This window comes from Stegostoma tigrinum, chromosome 6 (genome assembly GCF_030684315.1).
Source record: "Stegostoma tigrinum isolate sSteTig4 chromosome 6, sSteTig4.hap1, whole genome shotgun sequence".
NCBI classification, from domain to species: Eukaryota; Metazoa; Chordata; class Chondrichthyes; order Orectolobiformes; family Stegostomatidae; genus Stegostoma; species Stegostoma tigrinum.
Genome location: NC_081359.1, coordinates 79,359,847 through 79,386,017, shown reverse-complemented (window position 1 = coordinate 79,386,017; position 26,171 = coordinate 79,359,847). Strand labels below are relative to the sequence as shown.

Here is a 26,171-nt window from a genome sequence, read left to right as displayed (position 1 = left end):
TGCGTACATACATGAAGAATAAATAATTAAACTACAAATAGAATTTAACTATAACTGTTAACATTGTACACAATGATCTCCAGCCTGTTAAAGGAGTAGAAATACTTTTCACATCCTCACACCACTAGATTTTAGAGGTGACTTGCATTGTAGTATAAGTATAGTTGACAACGCTACTGGGAATTTTGTTATAGTGTGCAGAACTTTACAGCCTTGACAAACGTTTCTGCTTCTCCAGGAAGACAAGCAAAGCACAACAAATGCACCAGAGCATTGATAACCTCCTGACATTGCGCCTGGTGTGTGCAAAGCCAGCGTAATCTCCACACAAGCTTGAGGGAGTTCCTTGACAAAAATAAGAAAAAGGCTGCTGTGAATTTTCAGGCTGCAAGGTAAATGGTGAGCTTTGCCAAGACATTGTCCATTCCCTGACTGCATAACAAGCCTCAATTGTGCTCAAACACTCTAATATTCTGTGCCTCAGATAAAACAAAGCAATTTAAACTTCTCTGGAAAAACCCTTTATATTTCTAAATTACGAAACAAATTTGACATTTACGAAAGTTGAAATAAAATGAAAATAAATAAATTTCATGATTGATACTTAAAACCTTAATTCAACACCTTGTCAAGGCCTGCGGTCATATAAAAAATGTTGGACAGAGTTTTATAAGAAATTGGCTCTGTGTAAATTTTGACAAGTTTCACAGAGGGTTTCTCAATGCCAGGTGAATTTTCTCGCATGAATTTCCCAGACTCACTTCATTACCTGTGCACTATACCCTCTATAGTACCCCACGCATTCTCTCACTTGCCATAGGGTAGAAGTATTCACCACCGTCAGGGCCTCTTGACAGTCCAGAACTGTCCTGCACTGTGTGTGCCATTCCCCTGGATGTGTCAAAGGAACACTGGCTCTCCACTTTGCGGACAGGACTCAGGAGGACACGCTGAGTATTGCGTTGCAAAGGAGGCCACTCCACTTTCCTCAGGACTACTAAATGACAGCACAATGCCAGACACTGGTATGAGGCTGTCACCCAGATCCACATTCTAGAAAAATGCCCACAATGCTGTAAAGAAAGCTCAATTACCTTCTCTGCTCCATAAATCTTTACGATACTTCACAGTTAAACAATCACTTCCACTGTTCCTACCGAGGCTCATGCTTTACTACGCTCAGTCATATGCAACATCCCTTCTCGCTCACTCTCAACCACTCCAAATCCCCCACACTTCTAACCCTGTATAGCATCTGCATTGCCAACTCAATCTGTTGGGACACCTCATCACCCTTCTCTCAGTTTCTCCAGTCCTTAACAGCCTTCCCACTTTAACCTTGTTCCAGGTGTACAATAGGGCTCAGAGATGCAAGATCAGCATGGAGATACCCAATATTTAGTTTATCACCCACGAGAAGGAAAGGATCTTGATCCTGACTGCCCTGAGCTGCCAGCTCATTGTTCCCAAGACCTTGGATTCATATTGTAGGCTAACGTTGACTTACTGTGCTGGGATCTCCTAATTGCAGGTGTTTCCCTTGTCCAGATTAAAGACTATTCCGCATAGACATTGAGTTAAGGCCATTTGACTGAAGTACGCACAGACTATGTAAGTTGCTAGCACGTGGTGAGGTTGGCATAACATGGTATCATATACATGCTCTCCTCTTGACCAATGACAGCTGTCAACCATGACATGCAACCTGGCTTTGTGCCTGCATGAGAAGACAAGTCAAGACAGAGGAACTGCCAGCCTTAAAGTTCAGGCTGAGGGGGCCAAGTGTAAAAAGCAAGATAAGACAGAGAGGCAGAGAGCATCCAAGCAGGCAAACGTCAATGACTGCTAAGGCAACAAGACAGGAGTGCTGACATATGCCAGGTACAATCCATAAACTGAGTTTATTGCCGATTGTAAAGTGTCCTGGCAGCAACCTTGCAAAGAAAGTTGCCGGTGCTCTCCAAAGTGCAGCACTGAGGCGCAGAATGGTCTTGCAAGTATATTGGAGATGTACCTTGAGAGTACAGTGAAGTGGTTATGTGTCAGATAGCAATATCTACAGACAGTAGGTCCATGCTGTGATTATCCATAGAACATGCTCGAGATATTGGTGACTGGTATCCCAAGATGGAGGTCCAGAGAAACAAGCAATGTGGAGTCAAAAAAACAGAAGTTGCTGGAAAAGCTCAGCAGGTCTGGCAGCACCTGTGAAGAAAAAAAAACGAAAACAAAATTGGGGTTAACGCTTCAATGTGTGAAAGGGGCACAGGACCCGAAACATTAACTCGGATTTTTTTCTTCACAGATGCTACCAGACCTGCTGAGCTTTTCCAGCAAATTCAGTTTTTGTTCCTGATTTAGAGCATCCGCAATGCTTTTGATTTTTATTTAGCAAGCAGGAGTTACCAGATTACCACTCTGGCTTTCATATCAGCTACTGGTGCCATTTTGTTTTTATCCAGCGGGTTAGAGAATAGGGAATTGCTTATCAATGAGATGATATAAACTAATGAGATGTTAATACATGCAAACAAACTTTTCGCTACTCACGATTGAGAATCTGGTCTCATTGTTCAACACTCTGTTGGAAAACCAGGCTTTTTTCATTCAACATTAAAAACTCTTCGCTGGACTTCTCATGCAATTTTGCCAACTTTCTTGCCGATTCCCATGTTGTTAAGTGCCCAGTAAATTTCAGCCCAATATTTCTACCTGGCATTGAATATACTGCAAAATAATAGGAACCTGCTGTTTCAGACACAGTGGAAAAAATATTTTGTCCAAATTTACGTAAAGTGGTGATAATATTCATAGAGTCATGCAACACAAAGAACAGGTTACCCGTGAGCGCTGTGGTAGCTATTTGAAAAGCCCATCCAATTAGTCCAACTCCCTGGCCCATGGCCCTTCTCCAAAGCCCTGCCATTGTTTTCTGTCCTCTTCATGTTCTATTTGTATTGAAAATTACAAATACATCTGCATCCAACATCCTTGAAATTGCTGCTATCCCTATCAGCAGAAACTCACAATACAAAAAGGTATTCTCTCCAGCCCTTTTGTTTATTTCTGCACAGGATATGCCATCAATGATTAGGCCAACATTTTTTTGCCCACCCTAACGGCTGCTAAGAAATCAAAAAATACTGGCCCAGTCAGTGCACCCACATCATATTTAAGAAATAAGACAAAGGTGAGGGGTATAATTTGCATTGTGAACTGTTTTGGTTTGTTTTTGCTGTTTTGGTTCATTTGCCAATTAACATAAACTTGTGTCCTCTGTTGACTGTCCCTTGTGCCAAAGAAATGGCTCCTCATTATTTGCTCTTCAAAATCTCCCATAATTTTAAGCATGTTTTTTCACCTCTTTCAAAGATGTCTTTTCCACTGGGGGAAGAAAACACCAGCTATAGTTTTCCTATATAACATGGAAGTTCCTCATCTCTGATATTTCTGAGAAGAGTTCCCTTCTGCAGTCTACGTACAGCCATGTCATTCTTCTTAAAGCACATTGCCCTGAACTAAACACAATAAGGCCTAAGCAGTGATACATAAAGGTTAAGAAAAGCTTGCTTAGACTGAAAGAAGATCACTTGTATTTTCTGCTCAGGGTCCAAAAGTTCAACTGAAGAGATATTTTTAATCAAAAAGAACTTAAGTTCAAGAAACATGTCAACCAATTTCAGACTATGGAGGAACCATGGCAATTTCTTTCTTATTATCCATCAGATAAAGAGTCTTTCGACACAAAGAAAACACACAGTCTCGTTTTATTTAGTGTAGTAAAAAATATTTGCCCACTTTGAAGCACACCAAAAATAAGATTTAAGTGTTATGATATCTTGAAGTTGTAGATTTTTTTTTAAAAAAAATCAACATTTTCAACCCAAGAGAGCAGGTAAGACTTGAACTGAGCCTTCTGGTTCAAAAGGTAGGGACACTAGCATTGTGCCTCAACAGCCCTTATCCTCAATTTGTACACTATCATAATTCTGTTGTTAAACAATTCAAGTAGTTATCTTTAAAGTCAAAACCCAAAGTAAAGAGTATTTCCCCAGCAGCTATCTCCAAATTCAACTTATTCCTCACAGATTTCAATTAAAAGGCCACTCTTCATGATATCATTACAGACAATAAGATATCCAGAACTCCAGGATTTGTTGTTCTTGCTGCATTCTAAGATGCACTCTCAAATGTCAGGCACTACCTTTTTCATATTCTTGGGCCCTTCTTTAAGGAATACCAACTCACCCTATCTCTAAGGCGCCCTGCTCCACAGTTTCATCTCATCTTTCACCACATTTGATGCTTTAGCAAAAACATTTTAATTCCTTTACACCTCAGAAGGATCCTAATCTTCACCAACTCATGGAAACCAATATCCCCTGAGATCCTTCCTCCTTTATCCTTCCCACCCACCCTATGTCTTCATGATACCTTCTGACAACATATTTCCATCACTTTCTGCATGATGCCACCACTGAAGCACCCCCTCCACTCCACTTTCAGAAGTATGAAGAAGTCATTCCCACTTTCTCTCTCCTATGGAGATGCAGGAGATATAGTACCAGTTCATTTACCTCATCCTTTATCAATATTCCAGGCCAAATGCACTTCTTCCAATTTAAACAGCGATTGACTTCTACTTATTTCAATTTAGCACGCTGTATTCGCTGACCACAGTGTGATCTTCTCTACTTTGGGGAGGCACAATGCAGACTGACTGACCCCTTTGTGGAATACCTCCATTAAGCTGCAAACATGATCTTGAGCTTCTTATTGTATGTGGTTTCAATTCCCCAACTTGCTCCCATCTGAACTTTACATCTTTGACTTGACACAGTGTTCCAATGAAGTTGATAGCAAGCTCAAGATACAGCACCTCCTTTCCTTCTACAGCCTTATGGACTCAGCACAGACTTCATCAATTTTAAGTCATAAGCTCTGCCTCCATCGTGCTCTTTTTTATGCTAGTGCAGTCTTGTTTAATTTCTTTTTTATTTCTTCACTTTCAGACAGCTATCCATTCACTCCTCATCCACACACATCTTTCATCACTTTACAATACCCAATAGCACTTTTGTTGATAACACAGTGTAGGGCTGGATGAACACAGCAGGCCAAGCAGCAGAGGAGCAGGAAAGCTGACGTTTCGGGTCGAGACCCTTCTACCCAAAACATCAGCTTTCCTGCTCCTCTGATGCTGCCTGGCCTGCTGTGTTCATCCAGCTCTACAGCTTGTTATCTCAGATTCTCCAGCAATTGGCAGATACTACTATCTCAGCACTCTTGTTGGCTTTTATACCAGGAGGCCTTTAGTCATTTAATCTGCCTTGCCACTCACACTATTACAGATCTTTTATTCTTCCTACACCTTGTCCGCTTACACTGTCTGAAAATATAACTTCTTATATCTTTTGTTCTGAAGACTTGTGTTTCTCACCACAAAAGATAACAGACCTACTGAATATTTCCAGCATTTTCTGCTTTATCTCAACATTCAAAACAGGCTGCCTTCAATTTAAATGGGATTTTGTTTTTAACAACAGGAGTACACTATTTGTATGATCAGGCTTATTTGCAAACCTATTATCACAATAATATCTGGGTAAGCATTTATACAGGAAAACAGAAAGCACTTGTCTAGCAGCAGCCACAGAAGAACACCTGGTAAATTGATGTCACCGTGTGCATCCCTTCCCTACTACATTAAGAAATCAGGAGGACATGTAAAAATAAATGAAACCATCAAATGAAATCCAGATTAGACTGACTCTCAAAAATGTTGCTAACATATAATAACCAAGATTCTGTGGTAAAAACAACGGCTAGGCTAGCCACGTTCACAGTTATCGAACAGAAATCACACAGCAACTTCATCTTGGCAGAATCCTGGCATTGAAATACATGGAAAGGCATGAGATTGTGGTAATTAAATGCTAAGTATCCACTAAACATGCCAAAAAAAGTTATGGCCTATCAATTAAGTGACTTTGTAATTGCATGTTAAATTTCAATTAGCATTAAATAAATCCTCTGTCACTGAAAATTTTAATTTTCCAATCATGGAGTCTCATTCCTTCAGATCTTAATTATTACTGTGGATTTTTTTTAAAAATCTTTTTTTAAACCTTTCTTTCTGTCCCCTTCATGTGTCTCTCTCTCAATTCTATATTTATTTTCTTTCCTTTTCTCTTTCCATAGGTTACTTGGCATTGAAATAAATATTCTTACTTGTACTTCATGGTTTAGACTGTGCAAGTGAGAATTTGGGCTCTTGTGTGCACTTTCCGGGTGGTATAAGTCCGCTTTGAGCTTCAAAATTGTTTTCTGTAATATACATCTAACTTTTCAAGAAAGCAGGAAATGTTTCAGCAAAGGTCATGGCTGAGAGTACACTTTGAGATGCAAGTTCCAGGATTAAGGCAGTGCTAAGTGTATGGGAGTGAGATAACAGTTTTCAGTAACAGATATGTGTCCTGATTGAGACAGATTGTTGATACTGAGGTGGTTGGTGAGGCAACTTGAACATGGTCTCATTGAACTGTGGGGCTAAATGTGAAGTTGGTAGGATATGTGACAACTGAAAAGCCACTCACAGACCTTGACCCACTTATTAGACCATTGCAATTTTTGTGACACTGCATTCAAATGACTCTGCTTCACTTGACTTCAATGTTATCACTCTCATGCCCTTTAACTATGTGTTTGACTGTGGCTACATGCAATTACAGAACGTCTCTTCTATTTCCCACCTTCTTAACCAACCTCTTCCATGCAGCATCACAAAACCACTTCCTCACGAATTGTCCAATACCTCACCGTTTTCCAAGTCAGTGCCACTTCTTGTAAGGCTGCCAGCATCCACTCAAGTCGCAACATACTCCACTTTAAAAAGTTCAGGTTAGTTTTAAACAAAAGCAGAGAGTTACACTTTTGGAACTATTTCATGCAGCTAATAAATAGAGTGGTTCACACTAGCTGCGTGCATAAATTAGTCAAATAAGTAGAGAGCACAAAATGGGCACAGTTTTCCCGTGCTTGGAGCTATCAGTTTTGGACCACAAATTGACAAGTCATTCTAAACCAATTTGGAGACATTGTACTCAAAATATGGCATGATATTTGTGCTGAATCTGCCTGAAGGCAGGTATCCATTCCATTTTGACTGCTGATGTTTCATCCTAAGCTACTTTCCTTAGTAGTTTATCATTTCACTAAATCACAAGTTTCATAAACCTAATGCAAAGATAAATATATACAACATGAGTGATGGACAATTTTTCACATGGCTGTCTATAGTATAAGGGAGAGTTCAAATGATGGCAAGAATGTACCTTCACATTCAAGGTACATGAACACAAGCTGGCTTGTTAACAGAGGGTCACTCTTGTTTGAGACCAGGACCCAAGTTCAATAGGGTTGCCAAAGCCATCTCTCTCTAGTGCATTTCACCTCGTGGCAGTTAAATCTATCAACCTAAGAGAGGTTTAGAAGAGAACCTAATTGTCTGCTATTTTATATTCCTCACAAAAACACATCTGCAAGATATTTTGACTTGCTGGCCAATCTGGCTGCTTAGTTAATTTATGCCAAGTGAAAGGTGATATTCAGAGGTGCTTCTGGGCTTTGGATGTTTACACTGCATTTTCTTAATTTAAGTTTAAATTGAATTCAAATGGTTGCTGACATTGATTCCCATTTGGTAACTGAGTGCAGTTGGAATCTGTTTCAACAGAAGATTTTCTTTTAAAAGGGGCCTTTAGTGACAGCATGTTAACATACCCTCTCTCCATTGCATCACACTAGCTAAAATATGATAACTATCCATTTTTACTCCATTGTTTAATATAGTAGGAGTTGAATTAAGTTGTGTTCTAAATTGAGTTTTTAACAGAGTCATAGAGATGTACAGCACAGAAACAGGCCCTCAGCCCAAACTTGCCCATGCCACCCAGTTTTCACAATTTAAACTAGACCCATCCGCCTGCATTTGTCTCATAGCCCTCCATACCTATTCTACCCATGAACCTGTCTCAATGTTTCTTAAATGAGAAAAATGTACTTGCTTCCACCACTACCTTTGGCAGACCATTCCATCATCTTTCTAACTTTCTTGAATAACCAAAGAAAATTGTACTTCTATCACCCTGGTAAATCAAAATTTATAAATGATACAGGTTCCTTTCATTTGAAGTCTCTGTGCTCCGTCAGCATTTCCTGACTAATGGGAAATACTAGAATAACTTAAAAAATAAATAAAAACTTTGAATTGTTTATCAATAAACTCTGCCTCACAGCTCAAAAAATGTTAATCAATTTACTATGGATCTATGGGACAGAAAAATAAGTTGTGGAAATTCACACAGAATTTTGTATAGTATGTATGTGGCTCAAATGTTAAAGATTTTTGGAGAGAACATAGAGGTTTTATTTGGGGAAATAGTTTGCAAAGACAAAGTAAGTGAGGATGGATTTGTTTTTTTTTCAAAAAAAATCAGAATGATGATGGCAGCATTGAATGATGCAAAACGGTATTCAAGGAAAGCAGCCCATTTATAATGTCAGCTAGCATGGAGAGTATGAAAGGAAACTGGCTTCAGTAAGAAGGTTGATATGAATGGACTCACGAATGAGATAAACTTGATGAAGGCAAATTTGGATATGGGAGTTAAACCAGAGATAAAAGGGGATTATAGCTATGGTGAAAAACAGCTTGGGAGGTTTGGCTTGATGGGAAGTGGAAGCGGGGAACATCAGATGAACATATACTTCTTTTATGACAAAAACTTCCGATACGGTGTAGAAGTTAATACTGAAGGAGAGAGAAGAGGCAAGTCTCTACTTGCATACAAAACTGATTATTGGTGTACCTCAAAAGAATTTGCTTCATAGAGTGGAAATTCGCTATTATTTAAAAAATGTTTTGTTTCTTCTCTTTCATTTTCTGAATCTGTTACTCTGTTTTAACATATCCCGAAGCCAAGTGGGTGGGCAGCTGAACTACTTCCAGCTGTTGTCAGTGCTTACCTGGATAAACTATGGATGAAAGTGTCCCAGAGTGACTCACCATTACTTTCCCATCTCCTCTGTAAGGAAAAGACTGGCACAAAGTATATTGTGTACCTGTGTACTGTGGACAGCCACAATTTTTAAAAAAAATTTGAACCACTGTGTCGACAGCTTTAAATAAACCTGAAATATTTCCAAAAGAGAAGCCTTTGAAAGTACTCTGGGAAGCTCCTATCAGAAGACTGTTTATTGGAATAGATTACTTTTTATTCACAGTTATCTGAATTCCTAGGCTGGTGTTGGTGGAACAGAGTCTCCGTAAAAGTTTTTAAAAAAAGGTGCGACATTGATCACATCTTATACAACTACCATACGACCTGTGCGCATAGTCATTGACATGTCAATGGCTTTAATTAAATCTTCTACCAACATCGATATTGAACTAAAGCGTTCAGCAAGTCAGAAAAACGTTATATATTTGTGTTCATTATTGGACAGTGTTTGGACATTTCATGCAGCTGTGAAATGATCCCACTTGAGAATTTTATTTCAATGTTTCATTACTTCACTACAGCTACACAGTTAACACTTCTTTATTTAACATCTCTACACTAAAATTAAACGTGTTGACACTTACCCTTTAAAACTGCTACACTAGCGCTGTGCCAAACGACCTCTTATTTTGAAGCTACAGCATGCAAACGGACCATGACCAACACCTACCAGAATAAAAGCGATTCCCTAACAAACCAAATGCATCTGGTCAGAGTTGCTGATTGAAGTATTAGATAATTTGAGCCTTTTATATCTCAAGTACAGTCGGTACAACACATTAGTTTCATGAGCATTACAAAATGCAGATAAGCCCACACTGAAGTGACAAGAAACAACTTACCAATAGTAGAAAGGATGTGTAACGGTAAAGAAGTCTCACGATCTTTAAACAATATATTGTTCCTATAACAAAAGTGAATATATTATTGGAGTTGAAGCTGACTGTCGGAACTCCAAAAGGTTGTTTAATAGGACACAATCAAAGCGTCTAATAACTGGGCTGAGTATTATTAAAGATCCTGTTCCTGCTATTTTCCCTCCAATATCAGTAAAACAAGACAAATAATCACAAAGGTGTTTCTTCAGGCTTTCCTCTGTGCTTTTGTCTGCCTTTCTCGAAACCCATACAACTTTTCAATATTTGCAGAGAATCAACTGCGATTTTGAAACTGCGGTTCTCCCCAGAAAATCCGAGATGCAAAAAATCGGCCACATTTCATCTCTGTGTACTGCAAACACGACTGGAAGGCAAAATTAGTGCTTCCCTGCAATAAATGACACAGGGAACGGGGGAAGAGTTACTGCTACACTTACTGCATGTCTGCCCACAAAGCATCTCAGCTGACAGCTCTGGTGTTTGTGCAGATGTTGCCCCTGCTCAGATTGTAACCTTCGATTCCGTTTACACACGTCGGTACTCGCTGTCCGACTCTAGCTTCCTTTCGGATTTCAACACAACAGTGTACACATACCTTGCACCATGGGCGAGCTGAGATCAGCGTAAAGAACAGCGAACTACCTGCGCTCCGGTGCAGAGCTATCACATGCAAACCCCGATAGCCAGCACTGCAAACACCGGACCGGATTCAATCGGATCGGCAGCAGTTCGTACCCTCTCGGTCCGCGCTAAATCCTCCATCCAACAAATGCAGCAAAGCAAATTGCGAACAACAGCGTCTCCTAGCGATTTACTCAAGGTTCCATGAAGTCATGGATAAAGAATGCATTTGATATTAGGGCATGAATTTTGCAGGTTCAGTCACTATTATATAAGGATATGAGTGCAAAGTTCATGAAACTTGGTGAGAGATTAGACATTGTTTAGTGGATTCAACCACATAGGTGGAACTACAAGTTCATTCAAAATGTTAAAGCAGTTCCCCCCTGTACAAACTTGAGCAACTTACTAAATAAAGATGATCCTAAATAGATGAACAAACGAGGTGAGGGGGATCACTGAGATGAGAGATGTGTAGGCCCCCATTAAGTGGATGTCTAAGAGACAGCAGTCAGCCAAGATTGAAGCATTACAAAGGAACTGCAGATGTTGGAGAATCCGAGATAACAAAAGTGTGAAGCTGGATGAACACAGCAGGCCAACCAGCATCAGAGGAGCAGGAAAGCTGACGTTTCTGGCCTAGACCCTTCATCAGAAAATCTTCAGTAAATATTCTGAATGATTACGTCCTGCAAGAATGCAAAAGGAAAAACAGGATCAATGTGCCTTTTCTCTGGAGATAGCCCAAGTAAAATAAATCACTTCAATATCATTCCTTAGAATGAGAAGGAGTTTGAAATCCTTAAAAAGCTAAGATTCTTCAAAACAAATGAAGCCCAGCGAAATGGTGCTTTTCCTAGAGTTCCAAGGGAAGTATGAATAATATTGACAACCATTATGAGAGAATCAGTGGGTAACTGGTTTGATAGTTCACTTGAAACGGATTGTGATAATAACATGTAATAAACTATAAATGTATTCATCTTATTTCCTTCCCTTGAATCTTGAAATTCATTATCAGGATTAAGTATGAAGATTATTTGTACAATAACATAGTAAATAGATGGCATTAATGCAGAAAATAAATGATTCTACTTTGCCAGCCTTAGATTAAATTCCCTGCAGTGTGGAAACAGGCCCTTTGGCCCAACAAGTCCACATGACCCCTTGGAGCATCCCACCCAGACCCATCCCCCTATAACCCACACACCTTTGAATATTACAGGCAATTTAGCATGGCCAATCCACCTATGCTACACATCTTTGGACTGTGGAAGGAAACCCATGCAGACACGAGGAGAATGTGCAAACTCCACACAGACAGTTGCCCGAGGCTGGAATTGAACCTGGGTCCCTGGCACTGTGAGGCTGCAGAGATAACCACTGAGCTACCGTGCCATCCCAAATCCCCTGCATTGAGGCTTTGACAAGCTAAGTGGACTGGAAAGCTTTATGATGAAGTGTACCTGATTTCCAAAAGAGCATTAACTGAGAAAAACAATTTTGAAGGGTCAACGTATCCTTAATGAAAGGTCAATAACCAAATGGGAGGCATGGACTAATGGTATTTGCAGAAGGATTAGAAGGGAGTTGAGAAATACCTTCAACCAGAGCATGATGAGGTTCTGGAACTCACTGCTGAAACAGTGATACAAGCAGAAACTCCCTTGGCATTTAAAAAGTGCCAAGATACATACTTGAAATGCTGCAACTTAAATTATATGTACAAAGAGCTAGGAAGTGGAATAATATTGGATCAGTCTTTGACAGCTAGCTCAGCCAAATGGCCTCAGTCAGTGTCATAAATTTCCGTGATTCTTACATTGATATGTGAATTACACATAAAAGGTTATTAACTAATATATGCATTGTTGAAATTTGAGCTTTTGATTAACAAAAAACCTCAGAGGATGAAAACATTAATCTGAGGTGGGGTGCCCTGTGCTTTTTTTTAATCATTCACACGATGAGGGTGTTGCTGGCTGGGCAGCATTTATTGCCCATCCCTAATTGCCCAGATGGCAGGTAAGAGTCAACCACATTGCTGTAGGAGTCATATGTAGGCCAGACCAAGTAAGCCTGGCAGTTTCCTTCCCTAAAGGACACAGGTGAACTAGATGAGCTTTTCCCTGACAATTGACAATGGATTCATGGTCACCAATAGATTGTTAATTCCAGATATTTATTGAATTCAAATTCCACTAGGGTTCAAACCAGGGTCCCCAGAATGCTATTTGCGTCTCTAGATTAATAGTCCACTGATAGTACCACGAGGAATCACCTGCATCTGGGATTAAGGGACACTTCATTCCTGAACCATTAGTATTTCTAATTTACGCAACTGAACTAGATCTGTACAGGGAGAAATGTGTCCTCAGTGCACATGTTTTATACCAAGATGGAACAAGGACCAATTTCAGGGACTAAAGACCTATGCATTCCAGTGATGCTGCTCTTAGGTTGAAGAGTGTTTCAGCCATCAGTTATGGTCATAAACAGGCGTCATGCTCTTAAGAAAAATTGGAACGAAGGCTCCCTAGGCTTATATGCTGCCCAGAAAGCAAACACCACAACAAAAAGGGAGATTTATATTTAGGTTTGATCTGAAACCAAGATTAGACTGTCTCTCCTAAACTCGCAGTTATTGCCACTTGACATTAGTTACCTTTGGGCCTCACATGAATATCCATGGCAGAAACTCACAAACCTGAGAAAATATTCTCCTCAAAGCAAGGCACAGGTCATAAAGCAAGTTGTCCAATCTTCAGAATGTATGCGCTATCTGTTGCAAAGTGACAGGTTGTGCAAATTGTGCTAATGAGGTTCAAGCCCCAAATTCAAGCTGGTTTCCTAATTGATGTTTGCAGTAGGGAATGAGTTTTGACGATGGGTAATTTTTCCTTATCCCTCTCAATCTGAATTATCCTGACTCTTTCTCTTTGGTTAGACTTCCCCCTTTACTGCCCATCCAACCAGCAGAATTGCCCCTCACCATGTACAAAGGGAAACATAGACAAGAGCCAACATGAAACCATAAAGATGGAAGAAATGTTCTCAATGTAGACCAGGGAACTTAATAAATAAACAATAAGGAACTAGAGCAAAAGAAAGGACATTATTAAACATAGCCACCTACCTCCAAGTTATTTTCTGGAACTTATCACTACCTTCCTATGGGGGGTGGCGCTGTTTAGTTTTACTGAATGATTAGATCTCATTATATAACTTATTAGGTGAAGTTTAATGTGTACAATCTTTTATTGTATGGTTTGATGCCCGAGTGTGAGATTAGATTCAAAACAAGCTGGCCAAGGAAAAGGCAGAGTCAAGAACTACCTTGTAGTTTGCACTTCAAAGTGATACCATTTGTGATGCATGAAAACTAAATACTGCCATAGACGATGATCATTGAGGGGATACACCTGATGCCACTAGTCTAGTATTCCAGAGCCCTAAACTGCAGCCCATGAGCAGATGATGAAATTTCAATTCAATTAAAAAAATCTTGAACTAATCTAATGGTGACAAAATAATTTTTGTAACAGATCCATCTGATTCACCAATGTCCTTTGACTCCAGACACACAACAATGTTGTTGACCCTTAACTGCCTTCTAGGGTGGCCTTGCTAGCAAGATGGCTGATAAATGCTGGCCCAATCAGTGATGCTCACGTCTCATGAATGAATTTTCAAAAAATCTTTTAGGTTCTGATTTTGGAGTTACATTGAGTAACGATGAATCTACCTTCTTTGTGTGCACATGAGATTCTCTAAAGTTATAGCCTTGGGCAATATTGGTAGCATAGTGGTAATATCATGTAACTAGTAATCCAAAGATCCAGGCTAATGTTCTGAGAAAACAAAGTGTAAAGCTGGATGAATACAGCAGGCCAAGCTGCATCTCAGGAGTTCAAAAGCTGACGTTTTGGGCCTAGACCCTTCATCAGAGCTCTCTGATGAAGGGTCTAGGCCCGAAACATCAGGTTTTGTGCTCCTGAGATGCTGCTTGGCCTGCTGTATTCATCCAGCTTCACACTTTGTTATCTTGGATTCGCCAGCATCTGCAGTTCCCGTTATCCCTAATGTTCTGAGAATGTGGGTTTGAATCTCACAATTCCAGACGATGAAATTTGAACTAAATAAAATCTGGAATTAAAAACTAGTTTAATAGTGACTATATAACAATGATTGTCATAAAAACCAATCTAGTTTACTGATGTCCTTTAGAGAAATTGTTATAAAAGCCCAATTGGTTCTCCACTGTCCTCACCTGGTTTGGCCTAGAGTGATTCAAAGACCCATGTGAATGCAATTGACCATTAATTGGCCCCTCAAATAGCTTAGGGAGTCATTTATGCACACAATGCTTTATTGATTGAGCCTGTGTGTGGACTCAGAGAAAAGTAAATGACTTGAAAAAAGAGCTGGTCACTAGAACTGTAAGCATAGAGTACACATTTTAAAGCATTGTGAATAAAACCTGTTACACACATAAGACTGAATCTGATTCATTTTGACTAAATGTCAATTTGGTCAAGTTTCACAGAGGCTTTGTCTCTGCAAAGCTGAGTGAGTTTTCTTATCATTACTTACAGAAAGTGCCTATTTAACTACCTATCCTACTCCCATATTGTCCTCTCATTCATTCTGGCCACATTATATGTGCTCCTCACAGAACAATGTGCCACTGCCACACATCATAGAACAGACACCCTGGAGCTGACGCTGTCTTTAAAAGGTTATGGCACACCCAGACAAACATCATTTGTATAGTGTTTCCCTACACATATCAAGACATTTGACCCAGACAAAGAAAAACTTGGTAACTTGCTTTCTGGGTAGAGACTTGGAAATGCTGATGGTGCAGAGGCAAGACATCCCCTTTGTTCAGAACTGGCTGTGCAGGTCACAACATCAGGCCATGCCACCAGGACTGACATTGCCACCCAGTCAGAGCAGCCTCGCCATCTAGAGGATGATGTGGGAAGATCTATGACCTCTTTTCCACTGGCATGAGCACACAAATAAAGTAGGAGGGGATAAAATAATTAAGAAGGCATATGGGATACTTGTCTTTACTAGCAGAGGCATTGAGTTTAAGAACAGGGAGGTTATGCTATGCAAAACATTGATTGAGCCACAGCTAGAGTATCGTTTGCAGCTCTGGAATCCACATTATAACAGGTGTACAATAATTACACTGGAAAAGTGCAGAGGAGATTTACAACACCACACAGGTTCCACTGAGATTTGAACTCAGAGTCCAGAGTGCTAACCATTACACCATGGAACCACCTGTGCTGGACTGTTTGAGTGATGAAGGAAGAATGGGTTTCCTTGGAGCAGAGGAGACTGAGGGGATTGAGATGTATAAAATTATGGAGAGCATTATCAGGATAGACAGAGAGGAACTTTTCCCTTAGTGAAGGGATTATTTACCAAGGGGGCATAGATTTATGGTAAGGGACAGATTGGTTCAAGTATATGTGAGGAAAAATATTTTCACCCAGATGGTGATCAGAATCTGGAACTCAGTGGCTGTAATGGTGGCGGAGGCCAAATTCCTCATAACATCAAAGAAGCATGTGATGCCAAGGCATACTACCCTATGGCTCAAGTGTGTAAAATGGGATTAGAATAGTTAGGTGGCTGTTTTTGACTGGTCCAGACTCATTGGGCTGAAGGGTCTCCTATTCTGTGCTGTAGACCTCTCTGACTGTATCATCCTCAGTGTCACTGTCTCCTCTGTAATAACTTACACTCACTCTATCTCTGCTACAACAGCCATATGCCACCAAGGCTCATTATCTGTTGCTCTCACCATTACATGCAATATCTTCCCTCATTCTCCGTCACCCAGTACAATAAAGATTGGCATGCTCTCTGCTCTCCCCAATAATGTGCAAAGGACCCCTCCCCAACTGCACCAACAGGAATAACTGTGCCATCACTTCCAATTCGCTTCGGCTTACTTAAACATACCTGTCTCTCGTTCCAGGAGGGAAACAGCCCACAAGAGGGCAGAAAGAGTCAAGACTTGTGGTGTGCTGCCAACATTCAGCTCTTCACTCTTAAAGGGGAGAGCATCCTGACCCCTATACCCTGAGCTGCTGACTGACTGTTTCCAAGCCTCTAGATGGAAGGTGCTCTTAACAAACTGTGCTGGCCACCTTGACTAAATGCACACTCCTTTGATCTCACTGAGGACTGCTGACAATCATTACATGCATCCTGCTTTCATCTGTGCTACATAGTACAGCGATACAGCAGTATCATGAGCCTGGTATCTCTGTTTGAAGAGCAAGGCACAACAAGACAAGACAAGGCTAGGACGTTGCAAGCATCCAGGTAGGTTTAGCGTGAGTGAGTGCAATGACAGTGAATGAAGAGCCCAGAGATGCAGCCTGGTCCAGCCCATGAGCTGGGTGTCTGTGACTGAGCACACAGTGTTCTTGCTGCAGCATTACAATGAGAGCTGCCAGGGCAGCCCAAGGCGCAGAGCTGAAGTTTAGAAGTGTACTGTAAGTGAATCAGAAATGAACATTGAGGGTTGTTAGAGACTGGCACATGCCAGATGCCAACGTCTGTGAATATGGGGCACGTGTAGCCAGTGTCCATGGTGCATGTCCTGTGATGTTGATGTTCAACACAGAGATCCTTTGCAACGATAGCTAGCTGAAGTTGTAAGTGCACACTCTGCCTTCTATGGCAAGAAATCATGCTGTCAAGTCTGTTTGCAGCGAGTGATATAATGGAAAGTTACATATTAATAAGGTGAGAATTACAGTTAATAAGCAATAATCTTAATTAAGCAATAATCCCACTTCATAGGCCACTCACCACTGCCTAAAGCGAAGCTTGTCTTGATGCCCAGAACTTAGTTAAAAGGCAAGTTGTGTTTAACATCAAGATCTATCTTGTTGGATTTATCACACAACTCAGCCACATCTCTTGCCACAAAAAACATTGTATAAGCCCCCAGGAGATTCCTCTCACCGAAACTAGTATAATCTCTCCACAGATTCAAGATTATAAACTGCACAACACCTTGCATTATCATGGGAAGATTGGTGGTTGTGTGAAAAAGGCTAACGTGATTGAAACGCATTCAAAGTTGAATAGCCATTGATTGTGGAGTGTGTTGTACTTGTGTTGCACCATGCTTGAAAAAAACTACATTCAGGATTCACAAATTGCTTCCATGTTCGTGTCAGTGACTTCAAGCTTGAGAAACTGCATTCAACTGACCTGTCAACCCTTTCTAGGCCCAAAGACGGCAACTCTCATTTGTTATTCTTTCATCAGTGTCATTTCCAGGGTAAAGCTGTCGGTTCATTCTGGGTTTTTGCTGGAATTCCTGCTGTAATGCCACTCCATCTGAGGCACACCAGCAGATCCTCAAATCTGTTATTTCCCCAGATGTCCTAACTTCATAACCCAGACACATCCAGCACATTGTGCAATCCACACTGGAAATATGGGGTCATTATATTTATTAGCAGGACTTGCTAAAACTCACCATTCATATCTTATGCAAAATAAGCTATGTGCTGGCTCTTACGGCTCCTGATCTAAAAATCAATCTTTACATTTCTCTGATACCAGCATCTTTCTCATTACAGGCAAAAGACGGCACATCACAGTGCAGAAACAGGCAAGATGGTGATGTGCAGCCCATGGCTTGCGCTCTCACCCCTCCAGGGAGAAGGTTTGGCTCTGACCATTCAGGGTGGGGCTTGGACTGCTATCAGACGCTACCTTTGACTTTCTGTGTTCTGAGAAAGGGTCACCAGGAATTGAAATGTTAACTCTGTTTTTTTTCTTCACAGATACAGTCAGACCTGCTGAGCTTTTCCAGCAACCTCTGTTATCATCCTTGTCTTACTGTGCCTGGATCTCCTGAGTGAAGGCTAACCCTCTCGAATGGGACTGAGGCCTGCTGACAACTATGACAAGCCTGAGATAATGGGAGCACTGGGGAAACCAAGCGGAGGCTTGGGGACCGCTTTGCAGAACACCTCCACTCGGTTCGCAATAAACAACTGCACCTCCCAGTCGCGAACCATTTTAACTCCCCCTCCCATTCCTTAGACGACATGTCCATCATGGACCTCCTGCAGTGCCACAATGATGCCACCCAAAGGTTGCAGGAACAGCAACTCATATTCCGCTTGGGAACCCTGCAGTCCCATGGTATCAATGTGGACTTCACAAGCTTCAAAATCTCCCCCTCCCCCACTGCATCCCAAAACCAGCCCAGTTCGTCCCCTCCCCAACTGCATCACAAAACCAGCCCAGCTCATCCCCGCCTCCCTAACCTGTTCTTCCTCTCACCTATCCCCTCCTTCTACCTCAAGCCGCACCTCCATTTCCCACCTACCAACCTCATCCCGCCTCCTTGACCTGTCCGTCCTCCCCGGACTGACATATCCCCTCCCCACCTCCCCACCTAAACTGTCCTCTCCACCTATCTTCTCCTCTATCCGTCTTCGGTCCGCCTTCCCCTCTCTCCCTATTTATTTCAGAACCCTCTCCCCATCCCCCTCTCTGATGAAGGGTCTAGGCCCGAAACATCAGCTTTTGTGCTCCTGAGATGCTGCTTGGCCTGCTGTGTTCATCCAGCTCCACACTTTATTAACTATGGCAAGCCTTCTAGCTTTGAGGCTGCACTAAATGGAAAGGCAAGACAGTAGTAATATAAATCTGTTATCTCTGTCTGAGGGGCCAAAGTTTGAAAAGGAGAAGCAGGGACGCTAAGCCTGAACTGGATATGTGCCCTAGAGAGCAAGCTGTCCTTGCTGCAGCATGGCAATGATTGTTGCCCAAGCTGCGTTATTGAAGTTCACAACTGAATCAGAGAGGTGCCATGAGTGTTCTCAGAGGCTGGCACATGTTGGAAGCCAATGTCTGTGGATGTGGGATGTGTGTGTGGCCAGTGCCCATGGAACATGTCTTGAGATGTTGTTGCCCAGTGCCCAACACAGAGGTCTTTTGGAAAAAACGGGGAGTTGAAGCCACCAAGAACCCATTCTGGTTTCCAAATGAAGCTTTCCTAAAAGCTAGTTTGCAAGGTGAGTTTGGAAAGATCAAAGCTGTGGCAAGTTGGGCTGTTAACAATGTGTTTAACAAGAAATAATAGATGTCAGTTGGGAATCCTCTGCTGCCAGTGAGAATCTCACTATGCCATTTGAGAAAAGCTATAAAAGATGCAGTAGGATGATCTCGAAGTTGACCCTAACTGAGCACTTTGTCTGATTGTGCCATACCAAAAAGCCGACATTGCTCAGACTCCGATAAGATTGCCTCAGGAGAATATATCTGTGATTTTGTCATAAGTATCTATGGCTCATGAGGCTTCACACGAAGTGTGAAAAACCCACACATTCAAATGAAAAGAAGAGAAATTAGAAAAATGTTGGAAATACTCACCATGTCAGACAGCATCTGGGGGGATCCAAAGAAAAACAGTGTTGACATTTTGGCTCAGTAAATACTTCCAGCATCTGTCGTATATTGCTTTTGTATTCTGACTGTAGGGTTGGTTGAAATCTGTGTTCATATGTTGCCATGGGCATTTTAATTTGGAATTCTGCCTATCTTAGCAGCATGGTTTGTTAACTTCCTAGGTGTCTCATTGAAGAATTCAACTAAATAATACAGTCTTAGTAAATCTGAAAGTGACACTGAATGTTTAATTGTGAAATGTCATTCACAGAATTTATTCATGTCCATATGCTTAACAATCTGTCAATCTCCTAGCTGCCCGCCCACCAAAATCCAACCCCCACCATGCCCACCATTATGTCCTACTAACTTGTAATCTGTTATGCTGCTTTACTCGAACTTTTTTACTAGGCTGTGCTTCTGAGTTAATAAATACAGAATTTCACCCACAGGTTGGAAGTTGAATCCTGTAAGAGTGGTAGAGGCAGAAACACTCCTAACATTTATTTTAATAAAAAATATTTAGATATACATTTACAATGCCAAGGCAGACCAGACCATGGGTCAAGTGTTGAAAAATGGGGTTAGAATAGTTAGGTAACAAAGTGTGGAGCTGGATGAACACACCAGGCCGAGCAGCATCTCAGGAGCACAAAAGCTGACGTTTCAGGCCTAGACCCTTCATCAGAGAGGGAGATGGGGAGAGGGAACTGGAATAAATAGGGAGAGAGGGGGAGGTGGACCGAAGATGGAGAGAAAACAAGATAGGTAGGGAGGAGAGTATAGGTGAGGAAATAGGGAGAGGACAGGTCAGTCCAGGGAAGATGGACAGGTCAAGGAGGCGGGATGAGGTGGTGGGTAGGAAATGGAGGTGCGGCTTGAGGTGGGAGAAAGGGAAGGGTGAGTGGAAGAACAGGTTAGGGAAGCAGAGACAGGCTGGGCTGGTTTTGTGATGCAGTGGGGGGAGGGGACGAACTGGGCTGGTTTTGGGATGCGGTGGGGGAAGGGGAGATTTTGAAGCTTGTGAAGTCCACATTGATACCATGGGACTGCAGGGTTCCCAAACGGAATATGAGTTGCTGTTCTTGCAAACTTCGGGTGGCATCATTGTGGCACTGCAGGAAGCCCATGATGGACATGTCATCTGAGGAATAGGAGGGGGAGTTAAAATGCTTCGTGACTGGGAGGTGCAGTTGTTTGTGGTGAACCGAGCGGAGGTGTTCTGCAAAGCGGTCCCCAAGCCTCCGCTTGGTTTCCCCAGTGTAGAGGAAGCCACACCGGGTGCAATGGATACAATATACCACATTGGCAGATGTGCAGGTGAACATCTGCTTAATATGGAAGGTCATCTTGGGGCCTGGGATGGGGGTGAGGGGGGAGGTGTGGGGGCAAGTGTAGCATTTCCTGCGGTTGCAGGGGAAGGTGCCGGGTGTGGTGGGGTTGGAGGGCAGTGTGGAATGGACAAGGGAGTCGCGGAGAGAGTGGTTTCTCCGAAAGGCAGACAAGGGTGGGGATAGAAAAATGTCTTGGATGGTGGGGTCAGATTGTAGATGGCGGAAGTGTCAGAGGATGATGAGTTTTATCCGGAGGTTGGTAGGGTGGTATGTGAGAATGAGGGGCATCCTCTGGGGGCGGTTGTGGCGAGGGCAGGGTGTGAGGGATGTGTTGCGGGAAATGCGGGAGACGCGGTCAAGGGCGTTCTCAATCACTGCGGGGGGAAAGTTGCAGTCCTTGAAGAACGTGGACACCTGGGATGTGCAGGAGTGGAATGCCTCATCCTGGGAGCAGATGCAGCGGAGGCAGAGGAATTGGGAATAGGGGATGGAATTTTTGCAGGAGGGTGGGTGGGTGGAGGTGTATTCTAGGTAGCTGTGGGAGTCAGTGGGCTTGAAATGGACATCAGTTTCTAGCTGGTTACCTGAGATGGAGACTGAGAGGTCCAGGAACGTGAAGGATGTGTTGGAGATGGCCCAGGTGAACATGAGGTTGGGGTGCTCCACCGAACACATCTCCACCTATCTGGACTCCATTTTCTCCCCTTTGATCCAGGAACTCGCTACCTACGTCCGTGACACCAACCACGGCCTCCACCTCCGCCAGGACTTCCAATTCCCTGACCCCCAGCACCTCATTTTCACCATGGACGTCCAGTCCCTATACACCTGTATTCCTCATGCAGATGACCTCAAGGCCCTCTAATTCTTCCTGTACTGCAGGCCCGACCAATCCCCCTCCACCGACACCATCATCCATAAAAACACTTCACCAACAACTTCCACCCCACCCAGTGGTATCAATGTGGACTTCACAAGCTTCAAAATCTCCCCCTCCCCCACTGCATCCCAAAACCAGCCCAGCTCATCCCCGCCTCCCTGACCTGTTCTTCCTCTCACCTATCCCTTCCTCCCACCTCAAGCCGCACCTCCATTTCCTACCTACCACCTCATCCCGCCTCCTTGACCTGTCCGTCCTCCCTGGACTGACCTATCCCCTCCCTACCTCCTCAGCTATACTCTCCTCTTTACCTATCTTGTTTTCTCTCCATCTTTGGTCCGCCTCCCCCTCTCTCCCTATTTATTCCAGAACCCTCACCCCATCCCCCTCTCTGATGAAGGGTCTAGGCCCGAAATGTCAGCTTTTGTGCTCCTGAGATGCTGCTTGGCCTGCTGTGTTCATCCAGCTCCACACTTTGTTGTCTTGGATTCTCCAGCATCTGCAGTTCCCATTATCACTTAGAATAGTTAGGTGCTTGTTTTTGACTGGCACAGACTCAATGGGCTAAAGGGCCTTTTTTTCTGTGATGTAAATCTCTATGGCTCTACAAGAAGATTGTTTTAGATATTGAAATTGGTGACCAGATAATGCTCATTGCTTCAGGCTATTTTCAACAAAACCAATCGAGTTCGTAGTACCTCTCAAAAGCTGCATGAATGGATAGAATCATTTAATCAAACCATCTGTTTAGCCTAGAGGAGGCATTATTGCATGTTAAACTGTAACCCATAAAATGAGATGATATGCCGAGTACATTCATTAGCTTCCTATCCTCAGCCTAAGCTGGGACGTTCTGGAATAGGAGAACAGAACTGACTGCCTTTGACATCGTGGCCACAAGACCTGTCAAAATTATACTCAATGGAAGTCAGGTGGTAAACTCTCTGCTGTTTTGACTCATACCTAGCACGAAACAAGATGGTTGTGTTTGTGGAAGTTAGTTATTTTGACGTCAGGCCTTCTCTGCGGGAGTTCTTCAGGGTAGTGTCCTAGGTCCTATCATCTTCAACTGCTTCATCAACGACCTTCCTCCATCGTAAGGTCAGAAGTGGGGGTGTTCACTGATGATTCCACATTTTTCAGCACCATTCATGATTCCTCAGACATTGAAGTGTTCCATGTCCAAATGCAGTGAGACGTGGACAATTTCCAAGTTTGCAACAAACAGTCATGCCTCAAAAAGTGCCAGGCAATGATTATCACCAGTGATAGCATCTAACCATTGTCCCTTGATACTCAATGAATGCTTTATAATAACATACCAGGGGTTAACATTAACTCGTAACTGAAATGTACTAGTCATTCAAATATAGTGTAAAGACCCATGTCAGAAAATAGGAATACAGTGCAGTTCAGTGCACCTCCTGACTCCCCAAAGTCCATCCACCATCTAAAAGGCACAATTCAATAATGTCATGGGATAATTCCCACTTGCCTGGGTGAGTGCAGATCCAACAATATTGAAGAAGCATGACACCATCCAGGATAAAGCAGCCTGATTGACATCACATCCACAAACATCACTCCCTGAACCACCAATGCTCAGTAGCTTCAGTGTGCATCATCAACAAGATGCACTGCAGAAATTTACCAAGTCTCCTTAGACAGATCCTACCAGAGCCACAACCATTGGCATGTAGAAGAATAAGGACAGCAAACACATGGGAACACCACCACCTGTAGCTAACCCCATTGCAAGCCACTCACCAACCTAAGTCAGAGATATGTTGATGATCATTCAGTGTCACTGAGTCAAAATCCTGGAGCTCCTCTTTAACAAAATTATTGGTGTATCTACACCAAATGGACTGCAATGATTCAAGGAGGTAGCTCACAACCACTTTCTGAAGGGTAATTAGGTATCTGCAGTCATGCTGGCCCAACCAGCAAAATGCACATCATAGTGTCATAGAGCTGTATAGCATGGAAACTGACCCTTCAGTCCAGCTCGTCCATGCTGAACAGATACCCTCAATTAAACTAGCCCCATTTGTCAGAATTTCATATATCACATATCATTCTAAACTCTTTCTGTTCATGTACCCATCCGAATGCCTTTTAAATGTTATATTGTACCAGCCTCTTATTTCGTGCATGCATCACCCTCTGCATGAAAAAGTTACCCCTTAGGTCCCTCTTAAATCTTTCCCCTCTCGCCTTAAACCTATGCCCTCTAGTTTTGGATTCCCCCAGCCTGGGGATAAAAACTTGGCTGTTCACCCTATCCATTCTCCTCATGATTTTATAAACCTCTAGAAGGTCACTCCTCCACTTTCAACACTCCAGGGAAAATAGCTCCAGCCTAGTCACCCTCTCTCTTTAGCTCAAATCCAGCAACACTGGCAACATCCCTGTAAATCATTTCTGCACCTTTTCAAGTTTCACAACATCCTGCCTATAGCAGGGAGGCCAGAACTGAATGCAATTTTCCAAAGTAGCCTAACCAATGTCCTGTACAGCCACATCATGACATTCCAATTCCTATACTCAATGCACTGGCCATTAAAGGTAACCACACCAAATACTTTTTCACTACCCTGTCTATCTGCAACTCCACCTTCAAGGAAAAATGAACCTGCACCTCAAGGTCTCTTTGTTTGGCAACACTCCCACTGAATGAATAAAACAAAAGATCCATTTTGTTTCATTAGTTAACAATTAGTATGACTGCTTTTTATTTGGAAAAAGTTGCCTCTGTGAAATCATATTTTGGTTCATGCTTCCTGGAACATTTCATAAAATTGGTCATTGTTATCGTTTTTCTAAGTACTGTTTGGCAAATCTGTTTTACATTTTCTCATCACCCTATTCAGAGATGTTATTACACACCTTTGAAGCAGGTGGGATTTGAAGCCAGACCGGCTCAAAGTTAGGGACATTACCACTGAACCACAAGAAACCCTAAGCAAATCCATTTGATTATATCTGTGTTTAATTGTCTCAATTGCTATTAGGGAGTTCACCTGAAAAATGATATCCCTGCATGTATTCTCAATTGTTATTTCTAAGAATAGAGTGGACTTTGACACAGGTATGTTAAGTATGCATGTAAAAGGTGGATCAATGGTAGCTATAGAGACAGCAGGAACCACAGATGCTGGAGAATCTGAGATAACAAGGTGGAGAGCTGGATGAACACAGCAGGCCAAGCAGCATCAGAGGGGCAGGAAGGCTGACGTTTTGGGCCGAGACCCTTCTTCAGAAGAAGGGTCTAGGCTCGAAATGTCAGCCTTCCTGCCCCTCTGATGCTGCTTGGCCTGCTGTGTTCATCCAGCTCTCCACCTTGTTATCAATGATAGCTTATACATGTTTTTAGAGGAAGTTGGCAATGCTCCTAAATACAATATCTCAGTGGGAATATCCCTTGGTGGATTTGCACTCACATGTGAATGTCTCCTTGATAACAGACTTATAAGAATTATTAATAGAGACAGTGGGAATTCTACTGAGCACTGCACTAAATCTCAAATTAGAAGCTGGACTGCTTAATAAATATATTGGGAGAATTGCATGTAATCTGTATAATTCACCCACTGGAATTTTGACTATTGCCAAAACATTTGACTTCATAAAGATGGAATCCCATCCACTTCATCCTATAAAATGCTTTATCTGCAGTCACAGAGAGATTTGTTATTAAGATTTTATTAAGAGATTTGTTATTATGTGGCACTCATTAGCCAACTTTACTTTTCTTATGGTGGTTCTAATATTAGCAAATAAAAGAATGTTGAAAAGAATAGGTCTCACATTTGTTAATTTATTTAATCAGTATACTTAGCAGATAAATGTTGTGAATTCTTGTGAATTACGGAAGGAGGAAAGCAGAAAGAAAAAAAGATTTTTTTCACAAAATTGTAAAGTCATCATTAAATAAAGCAAAAGCATGTGC

At 42.1% G+C, this 26,171-nt stretch overlaps 1 protein-coding gene across 7 annotated transcripts in view; it reads right to left on the bottom strand.

Annotated features, from left to right (window-relative positions):
• LOC125453689 (microtubule-associated tumor suppressor candidate 2-like) overlaps positions 1–10,689 on the bottom strand; it is a 403,189-nt gene extending 392,500 nt beyond the window's left edge. For 5 of the 7 annotated variants that reach the window (XM_059646692.1, XM_059646691.1, XM_059646695.1 and 2 more), the window contains exons 1-2: positions 10,536–10,689; positions 9,905–9,966 (exon numbers count right to left, since the gene is read on the bottom strand). The gene's annotated coding sequence lies outside the window, so the exon portion shown is untranslated. Of the gene's footprint in view, positions 1–9,904; positions 9,967–10,377; positions 10,511–10,535 lie in introns of those variants that run through there. The other 2 variants (XM_059646694.1, XM_059646693.1) reach the window with 1 other exon arrangement.
• Between the last annotated feature and the right edge of the window lie 15,482 nt (positions 10,690–26,171).